The sequence below is a fragment of the Scyliorhinus torazame genome, chromosome 10 (genome assembly GCF_047496885.1).
Source record: "Scyliorhinus torazame isolate Kashiwa2021f chromosome 10, sScyTor2.1, whole genome shotgun sequence".
NCBI classification, from domain to species: Eukaryota; Metazoa; Chordata; class Chondrichthyes; order Carcharhiniformes; family Scyliorhinidae; genus Scyliorhinus; species Scyliorhinus torazame.
Genome location: NC_092716.1, coordinates 234,535,076 through 234,549,415, shown reverse-complemented (window position 1 = coordinate 234,549,415; position 14,340 = coordinate 234,535,076).

The window sequence follows — 14,340 nt, the reverse complement described above, 5'->3', positions numbered from 1 at the left end:
CATCGGCAGGCCGGCCTCTCCCCCCCCGGGCCTACCTCCTTCCGCGGAGGCCCCAGAACACCGGCGCCATGTTGGTGAGGGGCCGTCGCGCGTAAGAAGTTCCCCGCCCATGCGCAGGATGGCGCGCCCCAACTGCGCATGCGCAGGATTGGGCTGCCCCAACTGCGCATGCGCGGGTTGGGGGGCGCCACGTAAGGACGCTGGAGTGGCGTGAACCGCTCCAGCGCCGTGCTGGCCCCATGTGCGGGCCAGAATAGGTCGTGCCCGGGCCTTGTTCGCGCCGTCGTGAAACGCGACGGCGTTCACGACGGCGCGAACACTTAGTCTCCATTTTGGAGAATCGCGCCCACTAGATTTTTCGGCTGAACTGAATACATATCATTGGAGTAAGAAACCTCCATGAAATAAAGTGTGGGATTCACCTGCCTTCCAGCCACATGTTTCTCCGTGCGGGGAAGTGGCGTCCCCTTCGCTGGCAGTGGGATTCTCTGCTCCCACCCCTGTCAATGGGAATTGCCATTGAAGCCATCCCACACCGCCTGTAAACCCGTGGGTGGGAGGGGTTGCCGACAGGAACATCGGAGAATTCCAGCCAAAAGTTCTATGCAGTAAAAAACACAACTACAAAGTTCATATGATCTAACATTGCTGACAGTGTATGGAGTTAATTTTAGATTGTTTAGATGCAGCTTTAAGGGAGGTGGCACCTTCAAAACAAGGATTGACAGACTTACCAGCCCTCGATTATCTCTCCACTGCTATTTTCACAAGGTCTTTTGTCAGGGGACTGCAACACATGACTCTTTTTGGGACTGTGTTAGGGAGTAAGTCTCTTTAATCTGCAAATATGGATCCTATAACATACATAGAACCCAATTGCCATTTTAAAATATAACTGGCAAGAAGGTGTGTCATGCAGGATTGCTCCTCCGGTCTCCGCATATATAATCGAGACTGCTGCCTTCACCATCGTGTCATCCTTGCTCTCCTCACTCCTCTCCCAGCATTGTTTAGATATAGTGTGCTGATAACCTGGAGGTTTCTGGTGCATGGGAGGTAGTGGGATCCAGAGAGAAGGATTTGCTTCCTTTTCTTTCCTTCTCTACCGTTGTTTACCTAATATCTATTTATTAATAAGAATTGTACAGCAGCCTTATAACTGCAGCTAGCTCCCAAAATATCTCTGTCTAGGAGCATGGGGTGACTCCACCTCTCTGTGAACCTTACTCTGCTGTGTTGCCGGTAGAGGGACAATCACCACATCCCTTCCCCTTTAAGTCCTTTATACAATCTCGAGTAACTAATTCACTCAGTCTTAAATACTAACTAAATAGCTGAGTTGGGCAATTATAAACCAAGTCTCCAAGGGGATTTTCTGTTTTTTGAAGAGCGGTGTAATTCTGTTGCCTGAGATGCTTCCACTGGATTTATATTAACAGGAATTCCAATGACAGATACCTCATCTGGCAAAGGTGATTCATCACTGTTTGCTTCCACTGGGATATCAGTTATGTCTATAACAGGTTGATCAGATACTTCAGTGCTTATGGGTTCAAAAATATTTCTTGATGGCAACATTGACTGCTGAAGCATCTCTCTACTCCTCAAGTGGTCCACGTGTTTACGAACGATCCGTCCCTCCACATCCACTCGGTATGAAAGGGGTCCGGTCTTAGAGACAATAATTCCAGGGATTCAACTTGATCCACCACCCAAGTTTCTCAACTACACGGCTTCATGCACCATAAATGACCATGCTGTATTGCGTGAATCATAACTTGTTTTCTGATTACTTTAGCTGGCTTCTATCCTCGGCAAATTTGGAAACAGGAGGCTCAGTCGCGTTCTGAGACGGTGTTCCATCAGCAGTTCTTGCATGTGGAGTGGAACGATGACGAAGGAGGAATTGTGAGGTTTTGTTCTCCAAGGTTCTTCCCAACAGTTTCTTTCGGCCGAGACTTGAATGGTTGGACGGCTCTGTCGGCTAGTCCGTTTGATGCTGGATGAAAAGGTGCAGTTCTGATATGTTTAATACCGTTGATAATAGAATTATAATAATGGTGAAGTTTTGAAGCTCAGCACTTGTGAATACAGTTCCATTGTCTAATACCGTGACTTCAGGTAATCTGTAAGTTGAAAAGCATTAATCATTCGATGTGGCATGTGACGGAGATGACTTCAGCTGAAAAACATCCCTCCATTTAAAGTGTGCATCAATCATATTGTGCCCAGGAATGGACCAGCATAATCGATATGGATTCATACCCATGGCCTTGTGCCCTGGAATGGACCTTTAATCGATATGGATTCGTAACCATGGCCAGCCAAGCCATTCTTAAGAATGTAGTGGGGTTGTAGCAGACAAACTTTGCTGCAGTTAGCACTGCCTTTTTTTAAATTTAGAGTACCCAATTCACTTTTTCCAATTAAGGGGAAATTTAGCGTGGCCAATCCACCTATCCTGCACATCTTTGGGTTGTGGGGGTGAAACCCACGCAAGCATGAGAAGAATGTGCAAACTCCACACGGACAGTGACCCAGGGCCGAGATTGAACCTGGGGCCTCGGCACCGTGAGGCAGCAGTGCTACCCACTGCGCCGTCGTGCTGCCCTTGCAGTTGGCACTGTTGACAGTGCTGGTCTAGCTTCTCAATAGCAGCAGCAATACCACGCCACCACACATAACTCCCGGCAAGTATCTTCACTGCAATGATGCCAGGATGAACTCTATGTAATTCAATTAGGAGCAGCTCTCTGCCTGATACAGGAATGACTACTTTTGCCCCCCAGAGTATGATGCAATCCTGACAACTCAGTTCATTCTTGTGGGTAAAAAATAGTTTCATTTCCTTGGAAACTCGCTCATTCATCCGTCTGAATATGTATTTTGTCCCTCACTTTGGACACAAGTGTATCTCGATTGGTCCAGTTCCTGATCTTCTTCGCTGAGATTGGCAATGTGTCAAAAACCATGATTATTTCTAATGGCCCTGGAGTACATGTGATACTTTCTTGCAAGGTTAGGCAGCTAAGGATGGCGGCACTCACTATGTGTGCTCCAGGTCAGTGCTTGCAAGTATATTCATAGGCAGACAGAGTTAACGCCCATCATTGAATCCTTACCGAGGCGATTGGCGGAATAGCCTTGTCCTCTTTGAAGATACCCAAGAGCCGTTTCTTGATACTAAAGACTATTGATAGTCCTTCTTTCTCAATTTGTTGAGTAGCTTTTTTCAGCCTCTGAGAGGGTTCTTGACACAGACCCTATCAGTCTTTCGGATCCGTCATCCATCTCATGGGACAACAATGCACCAACATCAGATGGAGAGGCGTCGCAGGTCAATATCAGTTGTTCAGATTGGTCAGAGTGTACTGACAGGTTTGAGGAATGCAGCAATTCCATTTACTCTGTTGAAAGGTTCCCTACTGGGGAACTTTCCAAGGCCAACAATGGTGTTTCTTTAGCAGAATGTGCAAGGTGGCCAATACCGTAAATAAGTTTGGTAAAAAAATATCCAGGAAGTTTACCATCCCCAAAAACGCCATTGTTGGCCTTGGAAAGCTCGCCAGGAGGAAACTTTCAACAGAGTAAAGAAATTGCTGCATTCCTCAAACCTGTTATCCAGGAGTAGTTTACCATCCCCAAAAACAATTTGAATTCAGGTGTGTTTGTGGGGCAGGCGTCTCCTTTATCGCTTTGGCCTTGTCTTCCATAAGGTGTAATCCTTGTGTGTCTACCCGGTGCCCCAAGTAGGTCACCTCAGTGGCATGAACGGTGCACTTCTCTTTAACTCCTGAAATCTCTTTATCACCTCTTCTCCATTCGCTAGATGTTCGGCCTCTGTTGATCCAGTTATAAAGGCAGTTATTACAACCTGCAGTAACCTCTGGAGCACACTCTTCATTGTCCTTTGGGATTTTGCACATGTCGAAGACACGGTGAAGAGGGCTCGAGTGTTCGCGCACTTGAAGGGACTGAAGGCAGACGTGGCTATGCTCCAAGAGACACACCTGAAGGTGGCGGACCAGGTCAGGTTAAGAAGGGGATGGGTAGGACAGGTATTTCACTCGGGACTGGACACGAAAAATAGAGGGGTGGCAATTTTTGTGGGAAATAATGTGTCATTTGAGACCAAGACTATCGTAGCGGACAATGGAGGGAGATACGTGATGGTGAGTGGTAGGTTGCAAGGGACGTGGGTGGTGTTGGTAAATGTATACGCCCCGAACTGGGATGATGCTGGATTTATGAAGCGTATGTTGGGGCGCATTCCGGACCTGGAGGTAGGAGGCCTGATAATGGGAGAGGACTTCAATACAGTGCTGGACCCAGCACTGGACCACTCCAGATCAAGGACGGGAAAGAGGCCGGCGGCGGCCAAGGTGCTCAGGGGTTTTATGGATCAGATGGGGGGAGTGGACCCATGGAGGTTTGCAAGACCGCAGGCCAGGGAATTTTCTTTCTTCTCCCATGTGCACAAAGCCTACTCCCGGATAGATTTCTTTGTTCTGGGCAGGGCGCTCATCCCGAGGGTGGAGGGGACGGAGTATTCGGCCATAGCCGTTTCGGACCACGCCCCGCACTGTGTGGAAATGGGGCTGGGAGAGGAGAGGGAACAACGCCCGCTGTGGTGGCTGGATGTGGGACTGCTGGCAGATGAGGTGGTGTGTGGGAAGGTGAGGGGGTGTATCGAAACGTACTTGGAGGCCAACGACAACGGGGAGGTGCGAGTGGGGGTGGTATGGGAGGCGTTGAAGGCGGTGATCAGGGGAGAGCTAATCTCCATCAGGGCTCATAGGGAGAGGACAGAGGGCATGGAAAGGGAGAGGTTAGTGAGGGAGATTTTGAGAGTGGACAGGAGATACGCAGAGGCCCCAGAGCAAAGACTACTTGGGGAAAGACGACGGCTCCAGGCCGAGTTTGACCTGTTGACCAAGGGGAAGGCGGAGGCACAGTGGAGGAAGGCACAGGGGGTGACCTACGAGTACGGGGAAAAGGCTAGTCGGATGCTGGCACACCAGCTCCGTAAGAGGACGGCAGCGAGGGAAATGGGGGAATCAAAAATGGAAGGGGAGCCACGGTTCGGAGTGTAACGAAAATAAACAAGGTATTCAAGGCCTTTTATGAAGAGCTGTACAGATCCCAGCCCCCATGGGGGGAAGAGGGGATGAGACAATTCCTAGACCAACTGAGGTTCCCGAGGGTGGAGGACCAAGAGGTGGCTAGTTTGGGGGCACCAATCGGGTTGGAGGAGCTGAGCAAGGGTTTGGGGAGTATGCAGGCGGGGAAGGCCCCGGGGCCGGACGGGTTCCCGGTGGAGTTCTACAGAAAGTACGTAGACCTGTTGGCCCCGCTACTAGTGAGGACCTTTAACGAGGCAAGAGAGGAGGGGACCCTGCCCCCGACAATGTCGGAGGCGACAATTTCCTTGATTCTAAAGCGAGACAAGGACCATTGCAATGTGGATCGTACAGGCCGATCTCGCTCCTCAATGTGGACGCTAAGTTATTGGCAAAAGTGCTGGCCACGAGGATTGAGGATTGTGTCCCAGGGGTGATTCATGAGGACCAGACGGGATTCGTAAAGGGCAGGCAATTAAACGCTAATGTGCGGCAGCTCTTAAACGTGATAATGATGCCATCGGAGGATGGAGAGGCGGAGATAGTGGCAGCTATGGATGCGGAAAAGGCCTTTGACCGAGTAGAGTGGGAGTACCTCTGGGAGGTGTTGCGTAGGTTTGGGTTCGGGGGAGGGTTTATCAGCTGGGTTAAGCTCCTTTACAGAGCTCCGGTGGCGAGTGTAGTGACGAATCGGCGGAGGTCGGAGTACTTTCGGCTGTACCGAGGAACGAGGCAGGGGTGCCCCCTGTCCCCCCTGTTGTTTGCATTGGCGATCGAACCCTTGGCCATATCACTGAGGGAGTCTAATAAATGGAGGGGGGTGGTCCGAGGGGGAGTAGAGCATCGGGTGTCGCTATACATGGATGACCTGTTGCTGTACGTGGCGGACCCAATGGAGGGGATGGTGGAGGTCATGCAGACTCTTAGGGAGTTTGGGGAGTTCTCGGGCTATATGCTCAATATAGGGAAGAGTGAGCTTTTTGTATTACAGGCAGGGGACCAAGAAAGAGGGACAGGGGACCTACCGCTGAGGAGGGCGGTGAGGAGTTTTCGGTATCTGGGGATCCAGATAGCCAGGAGTTGGGGGGCCCTACATAAACTGAATCTGACGAGGTTGGTGGAGCAAATAGAGGAGGATTTCAAAAGATGGGACATGTTACCGCTCTCGCTAGCGGGGAGAGTGCAGTCGGTCAAAATGTCGGTGCTTCCGAGGTTTCTGTTTGTGTTTCAGTGCCTTTCCATCGTGATCACCAAGGGCTTTTTCAAGAGAGTAGGTAGGAGTATCATGGGGTTTGTGTGGGCGAATAAGACCCCGAGGGTAAGGAGAGGGTTCCTGGAACGCAGTAGGGACCGAGGAGGGTTGACGCTGCCAAACCTAGGAAGCTACTACTGGGCAGCAAATGTGGCGATGATCCGCAAGTGGGTTATGGAGGGAGAAGGGGCGGCATGGAAGAGGATGGAGATGGTGTCCTGTAAAGGAACGAGCTTGGGGGCGTTGGTGACGGCACCGCTGCCATTCTCGCCAGCAAAGTATACCACTAGCCCGGTGGTGGCGGCAACGTTAAGGATCTGGGGCCAGTGGAGACGGCACAGGGGTGCAGTGGGAGCCTCGGTGTGGTCCCCGATCAGGGGTAACCACCGGTTTGTCCCGGGGAAGACGGACGGGGGGTTCCAGGGCTGGCATCGGGTGGGGATTAGAAGAATGTGGGACCTGTTCATTGACGGGACATTTGCGAGCCTAGGGGCACTGGAGGAGAAGTTTGAGCTACCCCGGGGAAATGCATTTAGATATCTGCAGGTGAGGGCTTTTGTGAGGCGACAGGTCAGGGAATTCCCGTTGCTCCCGGCACAAGAAATTCAAGACAGGGTGATCTTGGGTGTATGGGTCGGGGAGGGCAAGGTGTCGGCAATACACCAAGAGATGAAAGAAGAGGGGGAAGCGCTAGCAGAAGAGTTGAAGGGTAAATGGGAGGAGGAGCTGGGGGAGCAGATCGAGGAAGGTTTGTGGGCTGATGCCCTGGGTAGGGTTAATTCCTCCTCCTCATGTGCCAGGCTCAGCCTGATACAATTTAAGGTGGTTCACAGAGCGCACTTGACGGGGACGAGGTTGAGTAGGTTCTTTGGGGTCGAGGACAGATGTGGAAGGTGTTCAGGGAGTCCGGCGAACCATGTCCATATGTTTTGGTCATGCCCGGCACTGGAGGGGTTCTGGAGAAGTGGTGAAAGTCCGGGTCAAGCCAAGCTGGGGGCTAGCAATATTTGGAGAAGTGGACGAGCCGTGAGTGCAGGAGGCGAAAGAGGCCGGCATTCTGGCCTTTTCGTCCCTAGTAGCCCGGCGAAGGATCTTGCTAATGTGGAAGGAGGCGAAGCCCCCCAGTGTGGAGGCCTGGATAAACGATATGGCTGGGTTCATAAAGCAGGAGAGACCCACTGTATAAAGCTATGTAAATATACCATTTTGCCATGTATATATCTTGCTCAGTGCGATTTCGTGTTATTTTGTTACGGGGGGGGGGGGTTATTGTTTGTAAGGGGAAAAAATTGTGTTGGTAAAAAACTTTAATAAATATATATATATATTTTAAAATAAGTTGAGTTGGTTTGAGGGTTGCAGTAGGTGCCAGGTGCAACACAGGCTTGTAACGTTATGGTGTTTTGTGGCACTGGAGTTTGGGGGGGTTGAATTAGCATTTAATCATTGTTTGTGAAGGAGATAATGCCATTGGTGTGACGAAGCATCGCTGTCTCAGATACCTAGCTGAAGGTTCACAAGGTCAAAGCATCCCTGATGTCCCTGCCTCCCTAATGCCCCTACCTCCTCACTTCTGCCTCCACATCCTCAGCCTGTGAATCTCAGGCTGCTCCTCAGACACATCACTGGAGTCATCCTCTGTGGCCTATGGAACTGTCTCACTTTCCTCAGCCTGCACTGGCTTCCCCTTGCCAGAGCCAGTTTGTGCAGGGTGCAGCATACACTGACTATCAGAGAGAGACACACTCTGGAGGATGCTGCAATGCTCCCCCAATCAGTGCAGAAATCTGGAGCGTACCCTGAGCAGCCCAATGCTCCTCTCCATCACTGCCCTTGTAGAGGTATGACTCCTGTTGTCTCTTTCCTCTGTCTCAGGGCTTGTGAAGTCATGAGCCACCTCTTCAAAGGATGGCTATTGTCACCCAGGAGCATTGCATCTAATCCTGCAGGAGCCACAAACAGCCTTGGTACCAAGGAGTGCTGCAAGGTGCAAGCATCATGTGAGCTGCCAGGGTAACGGGTGCAGACTTGGAGAATCTCTGTCCTTTGATCACAGACGATCTGTGCATTCATTGTGTGGAAGCACTTTCGATTCCCAACGGCTCCGAGATCACCTGCTGGCACCTTGATGGCCATATGAGTGCAATCTATTACATACTGGATGTGGGACAACCCAGCAATAATCGCACAGCTGGGGTTCCCTTTCCCGATACCACTGCATATACATGGCAGTGAGCTCTTACCGCCTGGCTGGCCTCGTCCAAGTGTGATGATGTGCCTGAACGTAGCATCAATGAAGAGTTTGATGCAACTATGTGCAACTGATTGAGACACACCACACAGACCCCCCCACCGAGCCTTGGAAAGAACCAGTGGAGTAGACGTTGAGGGCCAGAGTGACCTTCAACACCACTGGACTGTCCGCCTACACAGTTAGAGGGGATTTCCAGCCCAACCATCCGGCATATTATTGTCACTGTGTCCCCAGAGAGGCGAAGCCTCCTTCAGCACTGGATCTCCGACATTTGGAGATAGGTGGATCGCTACCTGTACACTCCAGTCACTGGATAATGGCATCGTCCAGCAGACCTTTCCCTGGACCTCCCTGCTCGCCCTGCATCAACTGCAGGTGACTCCATCATTGACAGCATGGTACTTCAACACTAGCGGTGGCGTCACTTGCTGTCTGATTTTAGTAAACCTTGTTTCTTGTTCTGTTCCCCGATACCACTGCATTTCTATGGCGGTGTGCTTGGGTAATGGTTCATAATCCAATGACAAATTAGCAACAAATCTTTGCACTGCTTTCACACCTGTTGATCACTGCATCACCTCTACAGCTCTCACCTTCTCCTCAGCCAGGCAAAGACCTTCACCCATCACTATTATGTGACCCAAGTATTTAACTTCCGGCATCTTCAGTTCCAATTTGTTCTTGTTCAGCTTCAGGTTGAAATGAAATGAAAATGAAATGAAATGAAAATGAAAATTGCCTATTGTCACAAGTAGGCTTCAAATGAAGTTACTATGAAAAGCCCCTCATCGCCACATTCCGCCGCCTGTTCGGGGAGGCTGGTACGGGAATTGAACCGTGCTGCTGGCCTGCTTTGGTCTGCTTTCAAAGCCAGCTATTTAGCCCAGTGTGCTAAATCAGGTTGATCTGGCAAGCTCGCTCTAGTAGTTGTATTAGATTCTGACCGTGATCAACAATAGCTTCCTCCATTGTGCCTCCACATGAAATGAAAATCGCTTGTTGTCACGAGTAGGCTTCAGATGAAGTTACTGTGAAAAGCCCCTAGTCACCACATTCCGGCGCCTGTTCGGGGAGGCTGGTACGGGAATTGAACCGTGCTGCTGGCCTGCCTTGGTCAGCTTTAAAAGCCAGCGATTTAGCCCAGTGTGCTAAACCACATCCGTAGATAAGTAGATCATCCACGATGGCTTCCACTGCAGGAAGGTCACTGACTATCTCAAGTTGTTCATGTGGAAATGAGCTGTGGAAATGCCAAACTTCACTCACAGCCATCTGTATCTCCCAAACGGTGTTCAGAATGTCGTTAGAAAGCTGCTGTTTTCACCCAGCTTCACCTGCCAGTCACCATCCTTTGCATCTCGGGCAGTAAAGTTGTGGCAACATTTCTTCAATGGTTGGCATGGGCTGTGGGATGTCTTCAGTGCTTTATTTAGATCATTTGGGTTTACGTTTACTCGCAGCTTTCCAATTTGTTTCACTGCCACCGTGCTGCGATTCCAGTTTGTGGATGTTGTCACTTTGTTGATGACGCCCTTCTTTTCCACCTCTTCCGTCTTGTTTCTCAGGCTGGGCTTGAGGGCAGCTGGAACTCCTTCTCGGCAGTTGCTGAATTGGTGTTATACTCTTATCTACTTTGAGATGGTATTCACCAGATAGCGAGCCCAACCCTTTAAACACATCTTTGTACTCCTCCAGGATCTGTTCAGCACTCAAATGATTTGGTTTGCTGTGACATGTTGTAAATCTCTTTTGACATGTTTGTGGTTACCAGTTCAAGCTTTATACTTGCTCTGGCTTAGGTGAGTGGCTTTTGCTTACTGTCTTTGATCTGGATCTTCATTCTTGCCATTGCATTGGATTCTCAGATCAACTTGTCCTCTCAATATAAATATCGTGGCATCAGATAGCCTCCACCTTACTTTTGAGAGCTTTATATTTGGCATGTTGAGCCATTTCACATGGGTTTGTGATGATGTTGAATGGTGTGCCAGTGTCTATCTGACACTTCATGTTCACTTGTTGCTCTCCTTCCACAGGCATCATTCAAACAGTCACAAACCATTTCTCACCTATCGACTTGACTGAGTCACCCTGTTGTATGGTGTACAGTGATTTGTTCGACTCTTCTGCTGGTATCTTTCCAGTGATCATGTTTATCGGCTTTTTTTGATGCTGTTAGGGACATCTGGTCAGCTCTCAAGTATGGCAAAGAGTCTGAACCAGGTGGCATAACGTTTTAAAGTTTTAATGCGGTACGGATTGATCGATTCATTTCAAAAGTGATAATATAAGAAATAGGACTTGGTTATTTTATAAACAAACTTTATTACAACAAAAGAAAAGAAAACAATATTTAAACTTTTATTTCAGCTCTAACACTAACAGATTACATGCAGTTTCTTAACCTTAGCACACTAGTTCCCAATAAACAACACTTAACATGAATATGCAACTCTCGTTCCACTTACACAGACAGGCCAAGGCAATATCTGCATTTATGAAGCAAGTTTTCTTCTGTTAGGGGGATTTGTTCAGAACCCTTTTCCAAAGCATGTCTCGGTGGCAACTTTCATGACTTCTCTGGTCGATTTCCACAGCCTTCTCTTGTGACTGTTCAAAACAGGATTTCTTCCTCTCGCTCTCTCTCTCTCTAAGCTCTGCCAAACCCCTCAAACAAAAGTTCTCTCGGGTCTCCAGATTTGAACTTATTATCATTATCTTGTCTGATTGCCCACTCATGATCATACAAAACAACAGAGCTATACCATTTATATGTAACAAACTTTTCATTGATGGACAAATGTGGCATCGACTCTGTGATGGGCTGATGGCTGGTCAAACAAAATTGTCCCCAATGACAATGGATCTTGAGTGGATCATACTGGCTGAACATAGGCATCCAGTGTATTCCCACTTTCGAGGTTAAGTCTGAATGGGACAAGGTAACTCAGGCTGTGGGCGTATCCCTCTGAGTATGCTGATAGCAGTCTTTTCCCTCAGTCTGTTTAATCCCTAAATTGCCTGTTACATCTTGGACCCCATTTCTGGACCCAAATTCTCCAATACCTCCCTATCATGACAATTCTTTCTCGCCAAACACTTGTGTGTGAAATGACTCTGTTTCTTGCAGTTAAAACACTGTTTTCCCCATGCTGGACATTCCTTATTTTCCTTTTTGTGATGTCCTCCGCAGTATTTTCACCCTGTCCTTTGTCTGCGATAATTATACTCTTTCAGCCTGGAATGTCTATCAGCATATTGTATCTCCCGGTCAGTTGTGCCATACATGTGCTCTTGCTGACATTTTACAATCTATTCACTTCTGCACAAGTCTATCGCTTTCTTGAGAGTAAATTTCTCCTCCCTCAGTAGACTTGCTCTCACTGCCTGATCTCTTATCCTTAAGACGATCCTATGTTTAATGACATTGGGCCAGATTCTCCGATTCTGAGGCTAAGTGTGGAAGATCCATGGCATTGTATATGGGGAAAATCGGCGGCGCCCCCCCACACATGCGCACGGTGACGACCTGCAGCGGTCGCGCCATACAACATGGAGTCGGCCGTGCACCAGATAGTGTCCCCTGGACACCCCCGTGCCAGCCCTGACAAACCCACAACCGTCCCCCCAGCCCTTGCGGAATCCCCCCTGGCCAGCAGCACGGCTCTCGCCCAACTGTGGAGGCGCTGAACACAGTCCGCAGCCGCCACACCAAGTTGCCGCATGGCTGGGGCCACATGTCATCCGCGCCGTTTTGAACTGGGACCATTGGGGGCAGAGCATCGGGGAAGGGCCTTCAGGTGACATCCTGAGGCCATCCCAACAGTGTATTGCATGCGCCGCGAGGGGGCGGAGTGGGCGGAGCACGCAAAACCTGCGTAAAACAGGCGCTGCCCCCAAATCCTTCGTGAAGAGGGATTCTCCGCCCAATCGCCGATTACGAAATTGCTGTCGGAAAACAAAGAATCTCACCCATGATCTTTTAGTTGCCTGAATTCTCAGGATTCTGCGATCTGTGTCACTTCGGTTACATAATAATAATAATCGCTTATTGTCACAACTAGGCTCCAATGAAGTGTCACGTGAGAGTACCTTTTACAAATGGGTGTTTATAAATGGGTGTGTATATAAATATCTGTAGTGAGAGTACCTTTAAGAAATAGGTGTTTACTACTGCAGTGATGTCAGAGAGTGGGTGGAGCTGGGCAGTCTGTCAGCTTTTTACTTTCATTTTGAGCAGGCTGCAAGGTGTGTTTTAGTTTCATTTTCAGTGTTGGAGCTGAAGCCAGACCAAGCAGGTGTACTGCTGTTCTCTCTGCCATCAAAAGACTATCTCTTGACCATTTGGTGAATTCAGAATTATAAATGTTCTCAGTAGTGAATGTAAACCTAATGTGCTTCTGTTAACAGGTGTTTCTTTTGTCTTCTGAATGTTGTTTGGGAAGATATTAAGCATTACTTAGTGTTGTATTCTTTGGGGGTTGTATTTGAATTAATGGTTGCTAAGATGTTCACTGTATGTTTTAAAAAGGTTAACTTGAGTTCATAGAATAAACATTGTTTTGCTTTTAAAAAATACTTTTCCATTTCTGCTGTACCACACCTGCAGAGTGGGCCATGTGCTCCCCATACCACAATATAGTAAAAGTTGTGGGTCAGATGAGCTCCATGATACACTTTGGGGTTCTCTAAACCCTGGACCATAACAAATTGGGGGCTTGAGGGGGATAAAAGTCGATCTATTGGATTGGCTTAGTGAACTTAAAGACAGTGAGGGGTGAGCATATTGTGGTTGCTTTTAAGGTGTGGTATTCTAGTTTAAGTAGCGAGTGTGTTGTGGACAATGGCTCTTTCAGAGGCTCAGAGGTTTTTGGGGGTGGAGACGGTCACACACAGTACCTTATGGACAGAGACTAAAAGCAGACTGTTAGATTTGGCAAAACATTGCAGTTAACATTACCTGACAAAATGCGAAAAGATGAGGTAATTATGCCAGTGGTTAAGCATTTAAAGTTGTTTGAGATACAGTTTGATTCATTGGAAATGGCAAAAATTCAGTTACAACTTAAACAAATGGAACATGAGAAAGAATTAAAGCAGCTTGAATACAAAAGAGAGAGAGGGAAAAGAAAGAGAAAGAGAGAGAGAGGAAAAAGAAAGCGAGAGAGAGGAAAAAGAAAAGGAGAGAGAAGAAAGGAGAAAAGAAAGAATAGCTCTAGCAGAACAAAAAGAAAGAGAAAGGGAGATACAGATCAGGGAATAAGATAGAGAGAGTTTGAACTACAGAAAATGGCCATGAAACATGACAGTCAGTTAAAATTGGCAGACATAAAGGGAAACGTACAGTTGGATGATAATGATGAGGATAGTGAGAAAGAGCATCAAAGTCGAAGGCTTGGTGGAAATCTATTTAAATATGTCCAAGCATTGCCAAGGATTGACTAGAAGGAGGTAGGAGTCTTTTCCATTTCATTTGAGAAGGTGGCTAAACAAATGAAATGGCCACAGGACATGTGGGTATTACTGACTCAAACAAAGCTGGGAGGTAGAGCTGTTGAAGTGTTTGCATCACTACCGGAGGAGGTATCTGGGACGTATGAGGAGGTGAAAAAATCCATCTTAGGTGCATATGAACTAGTGCCTGAAGCCCACAGACAAAGTGTGAAAACTGCCAGTTGTACTGCATATCACCTTTCATTTCAACAGCAGCGGGG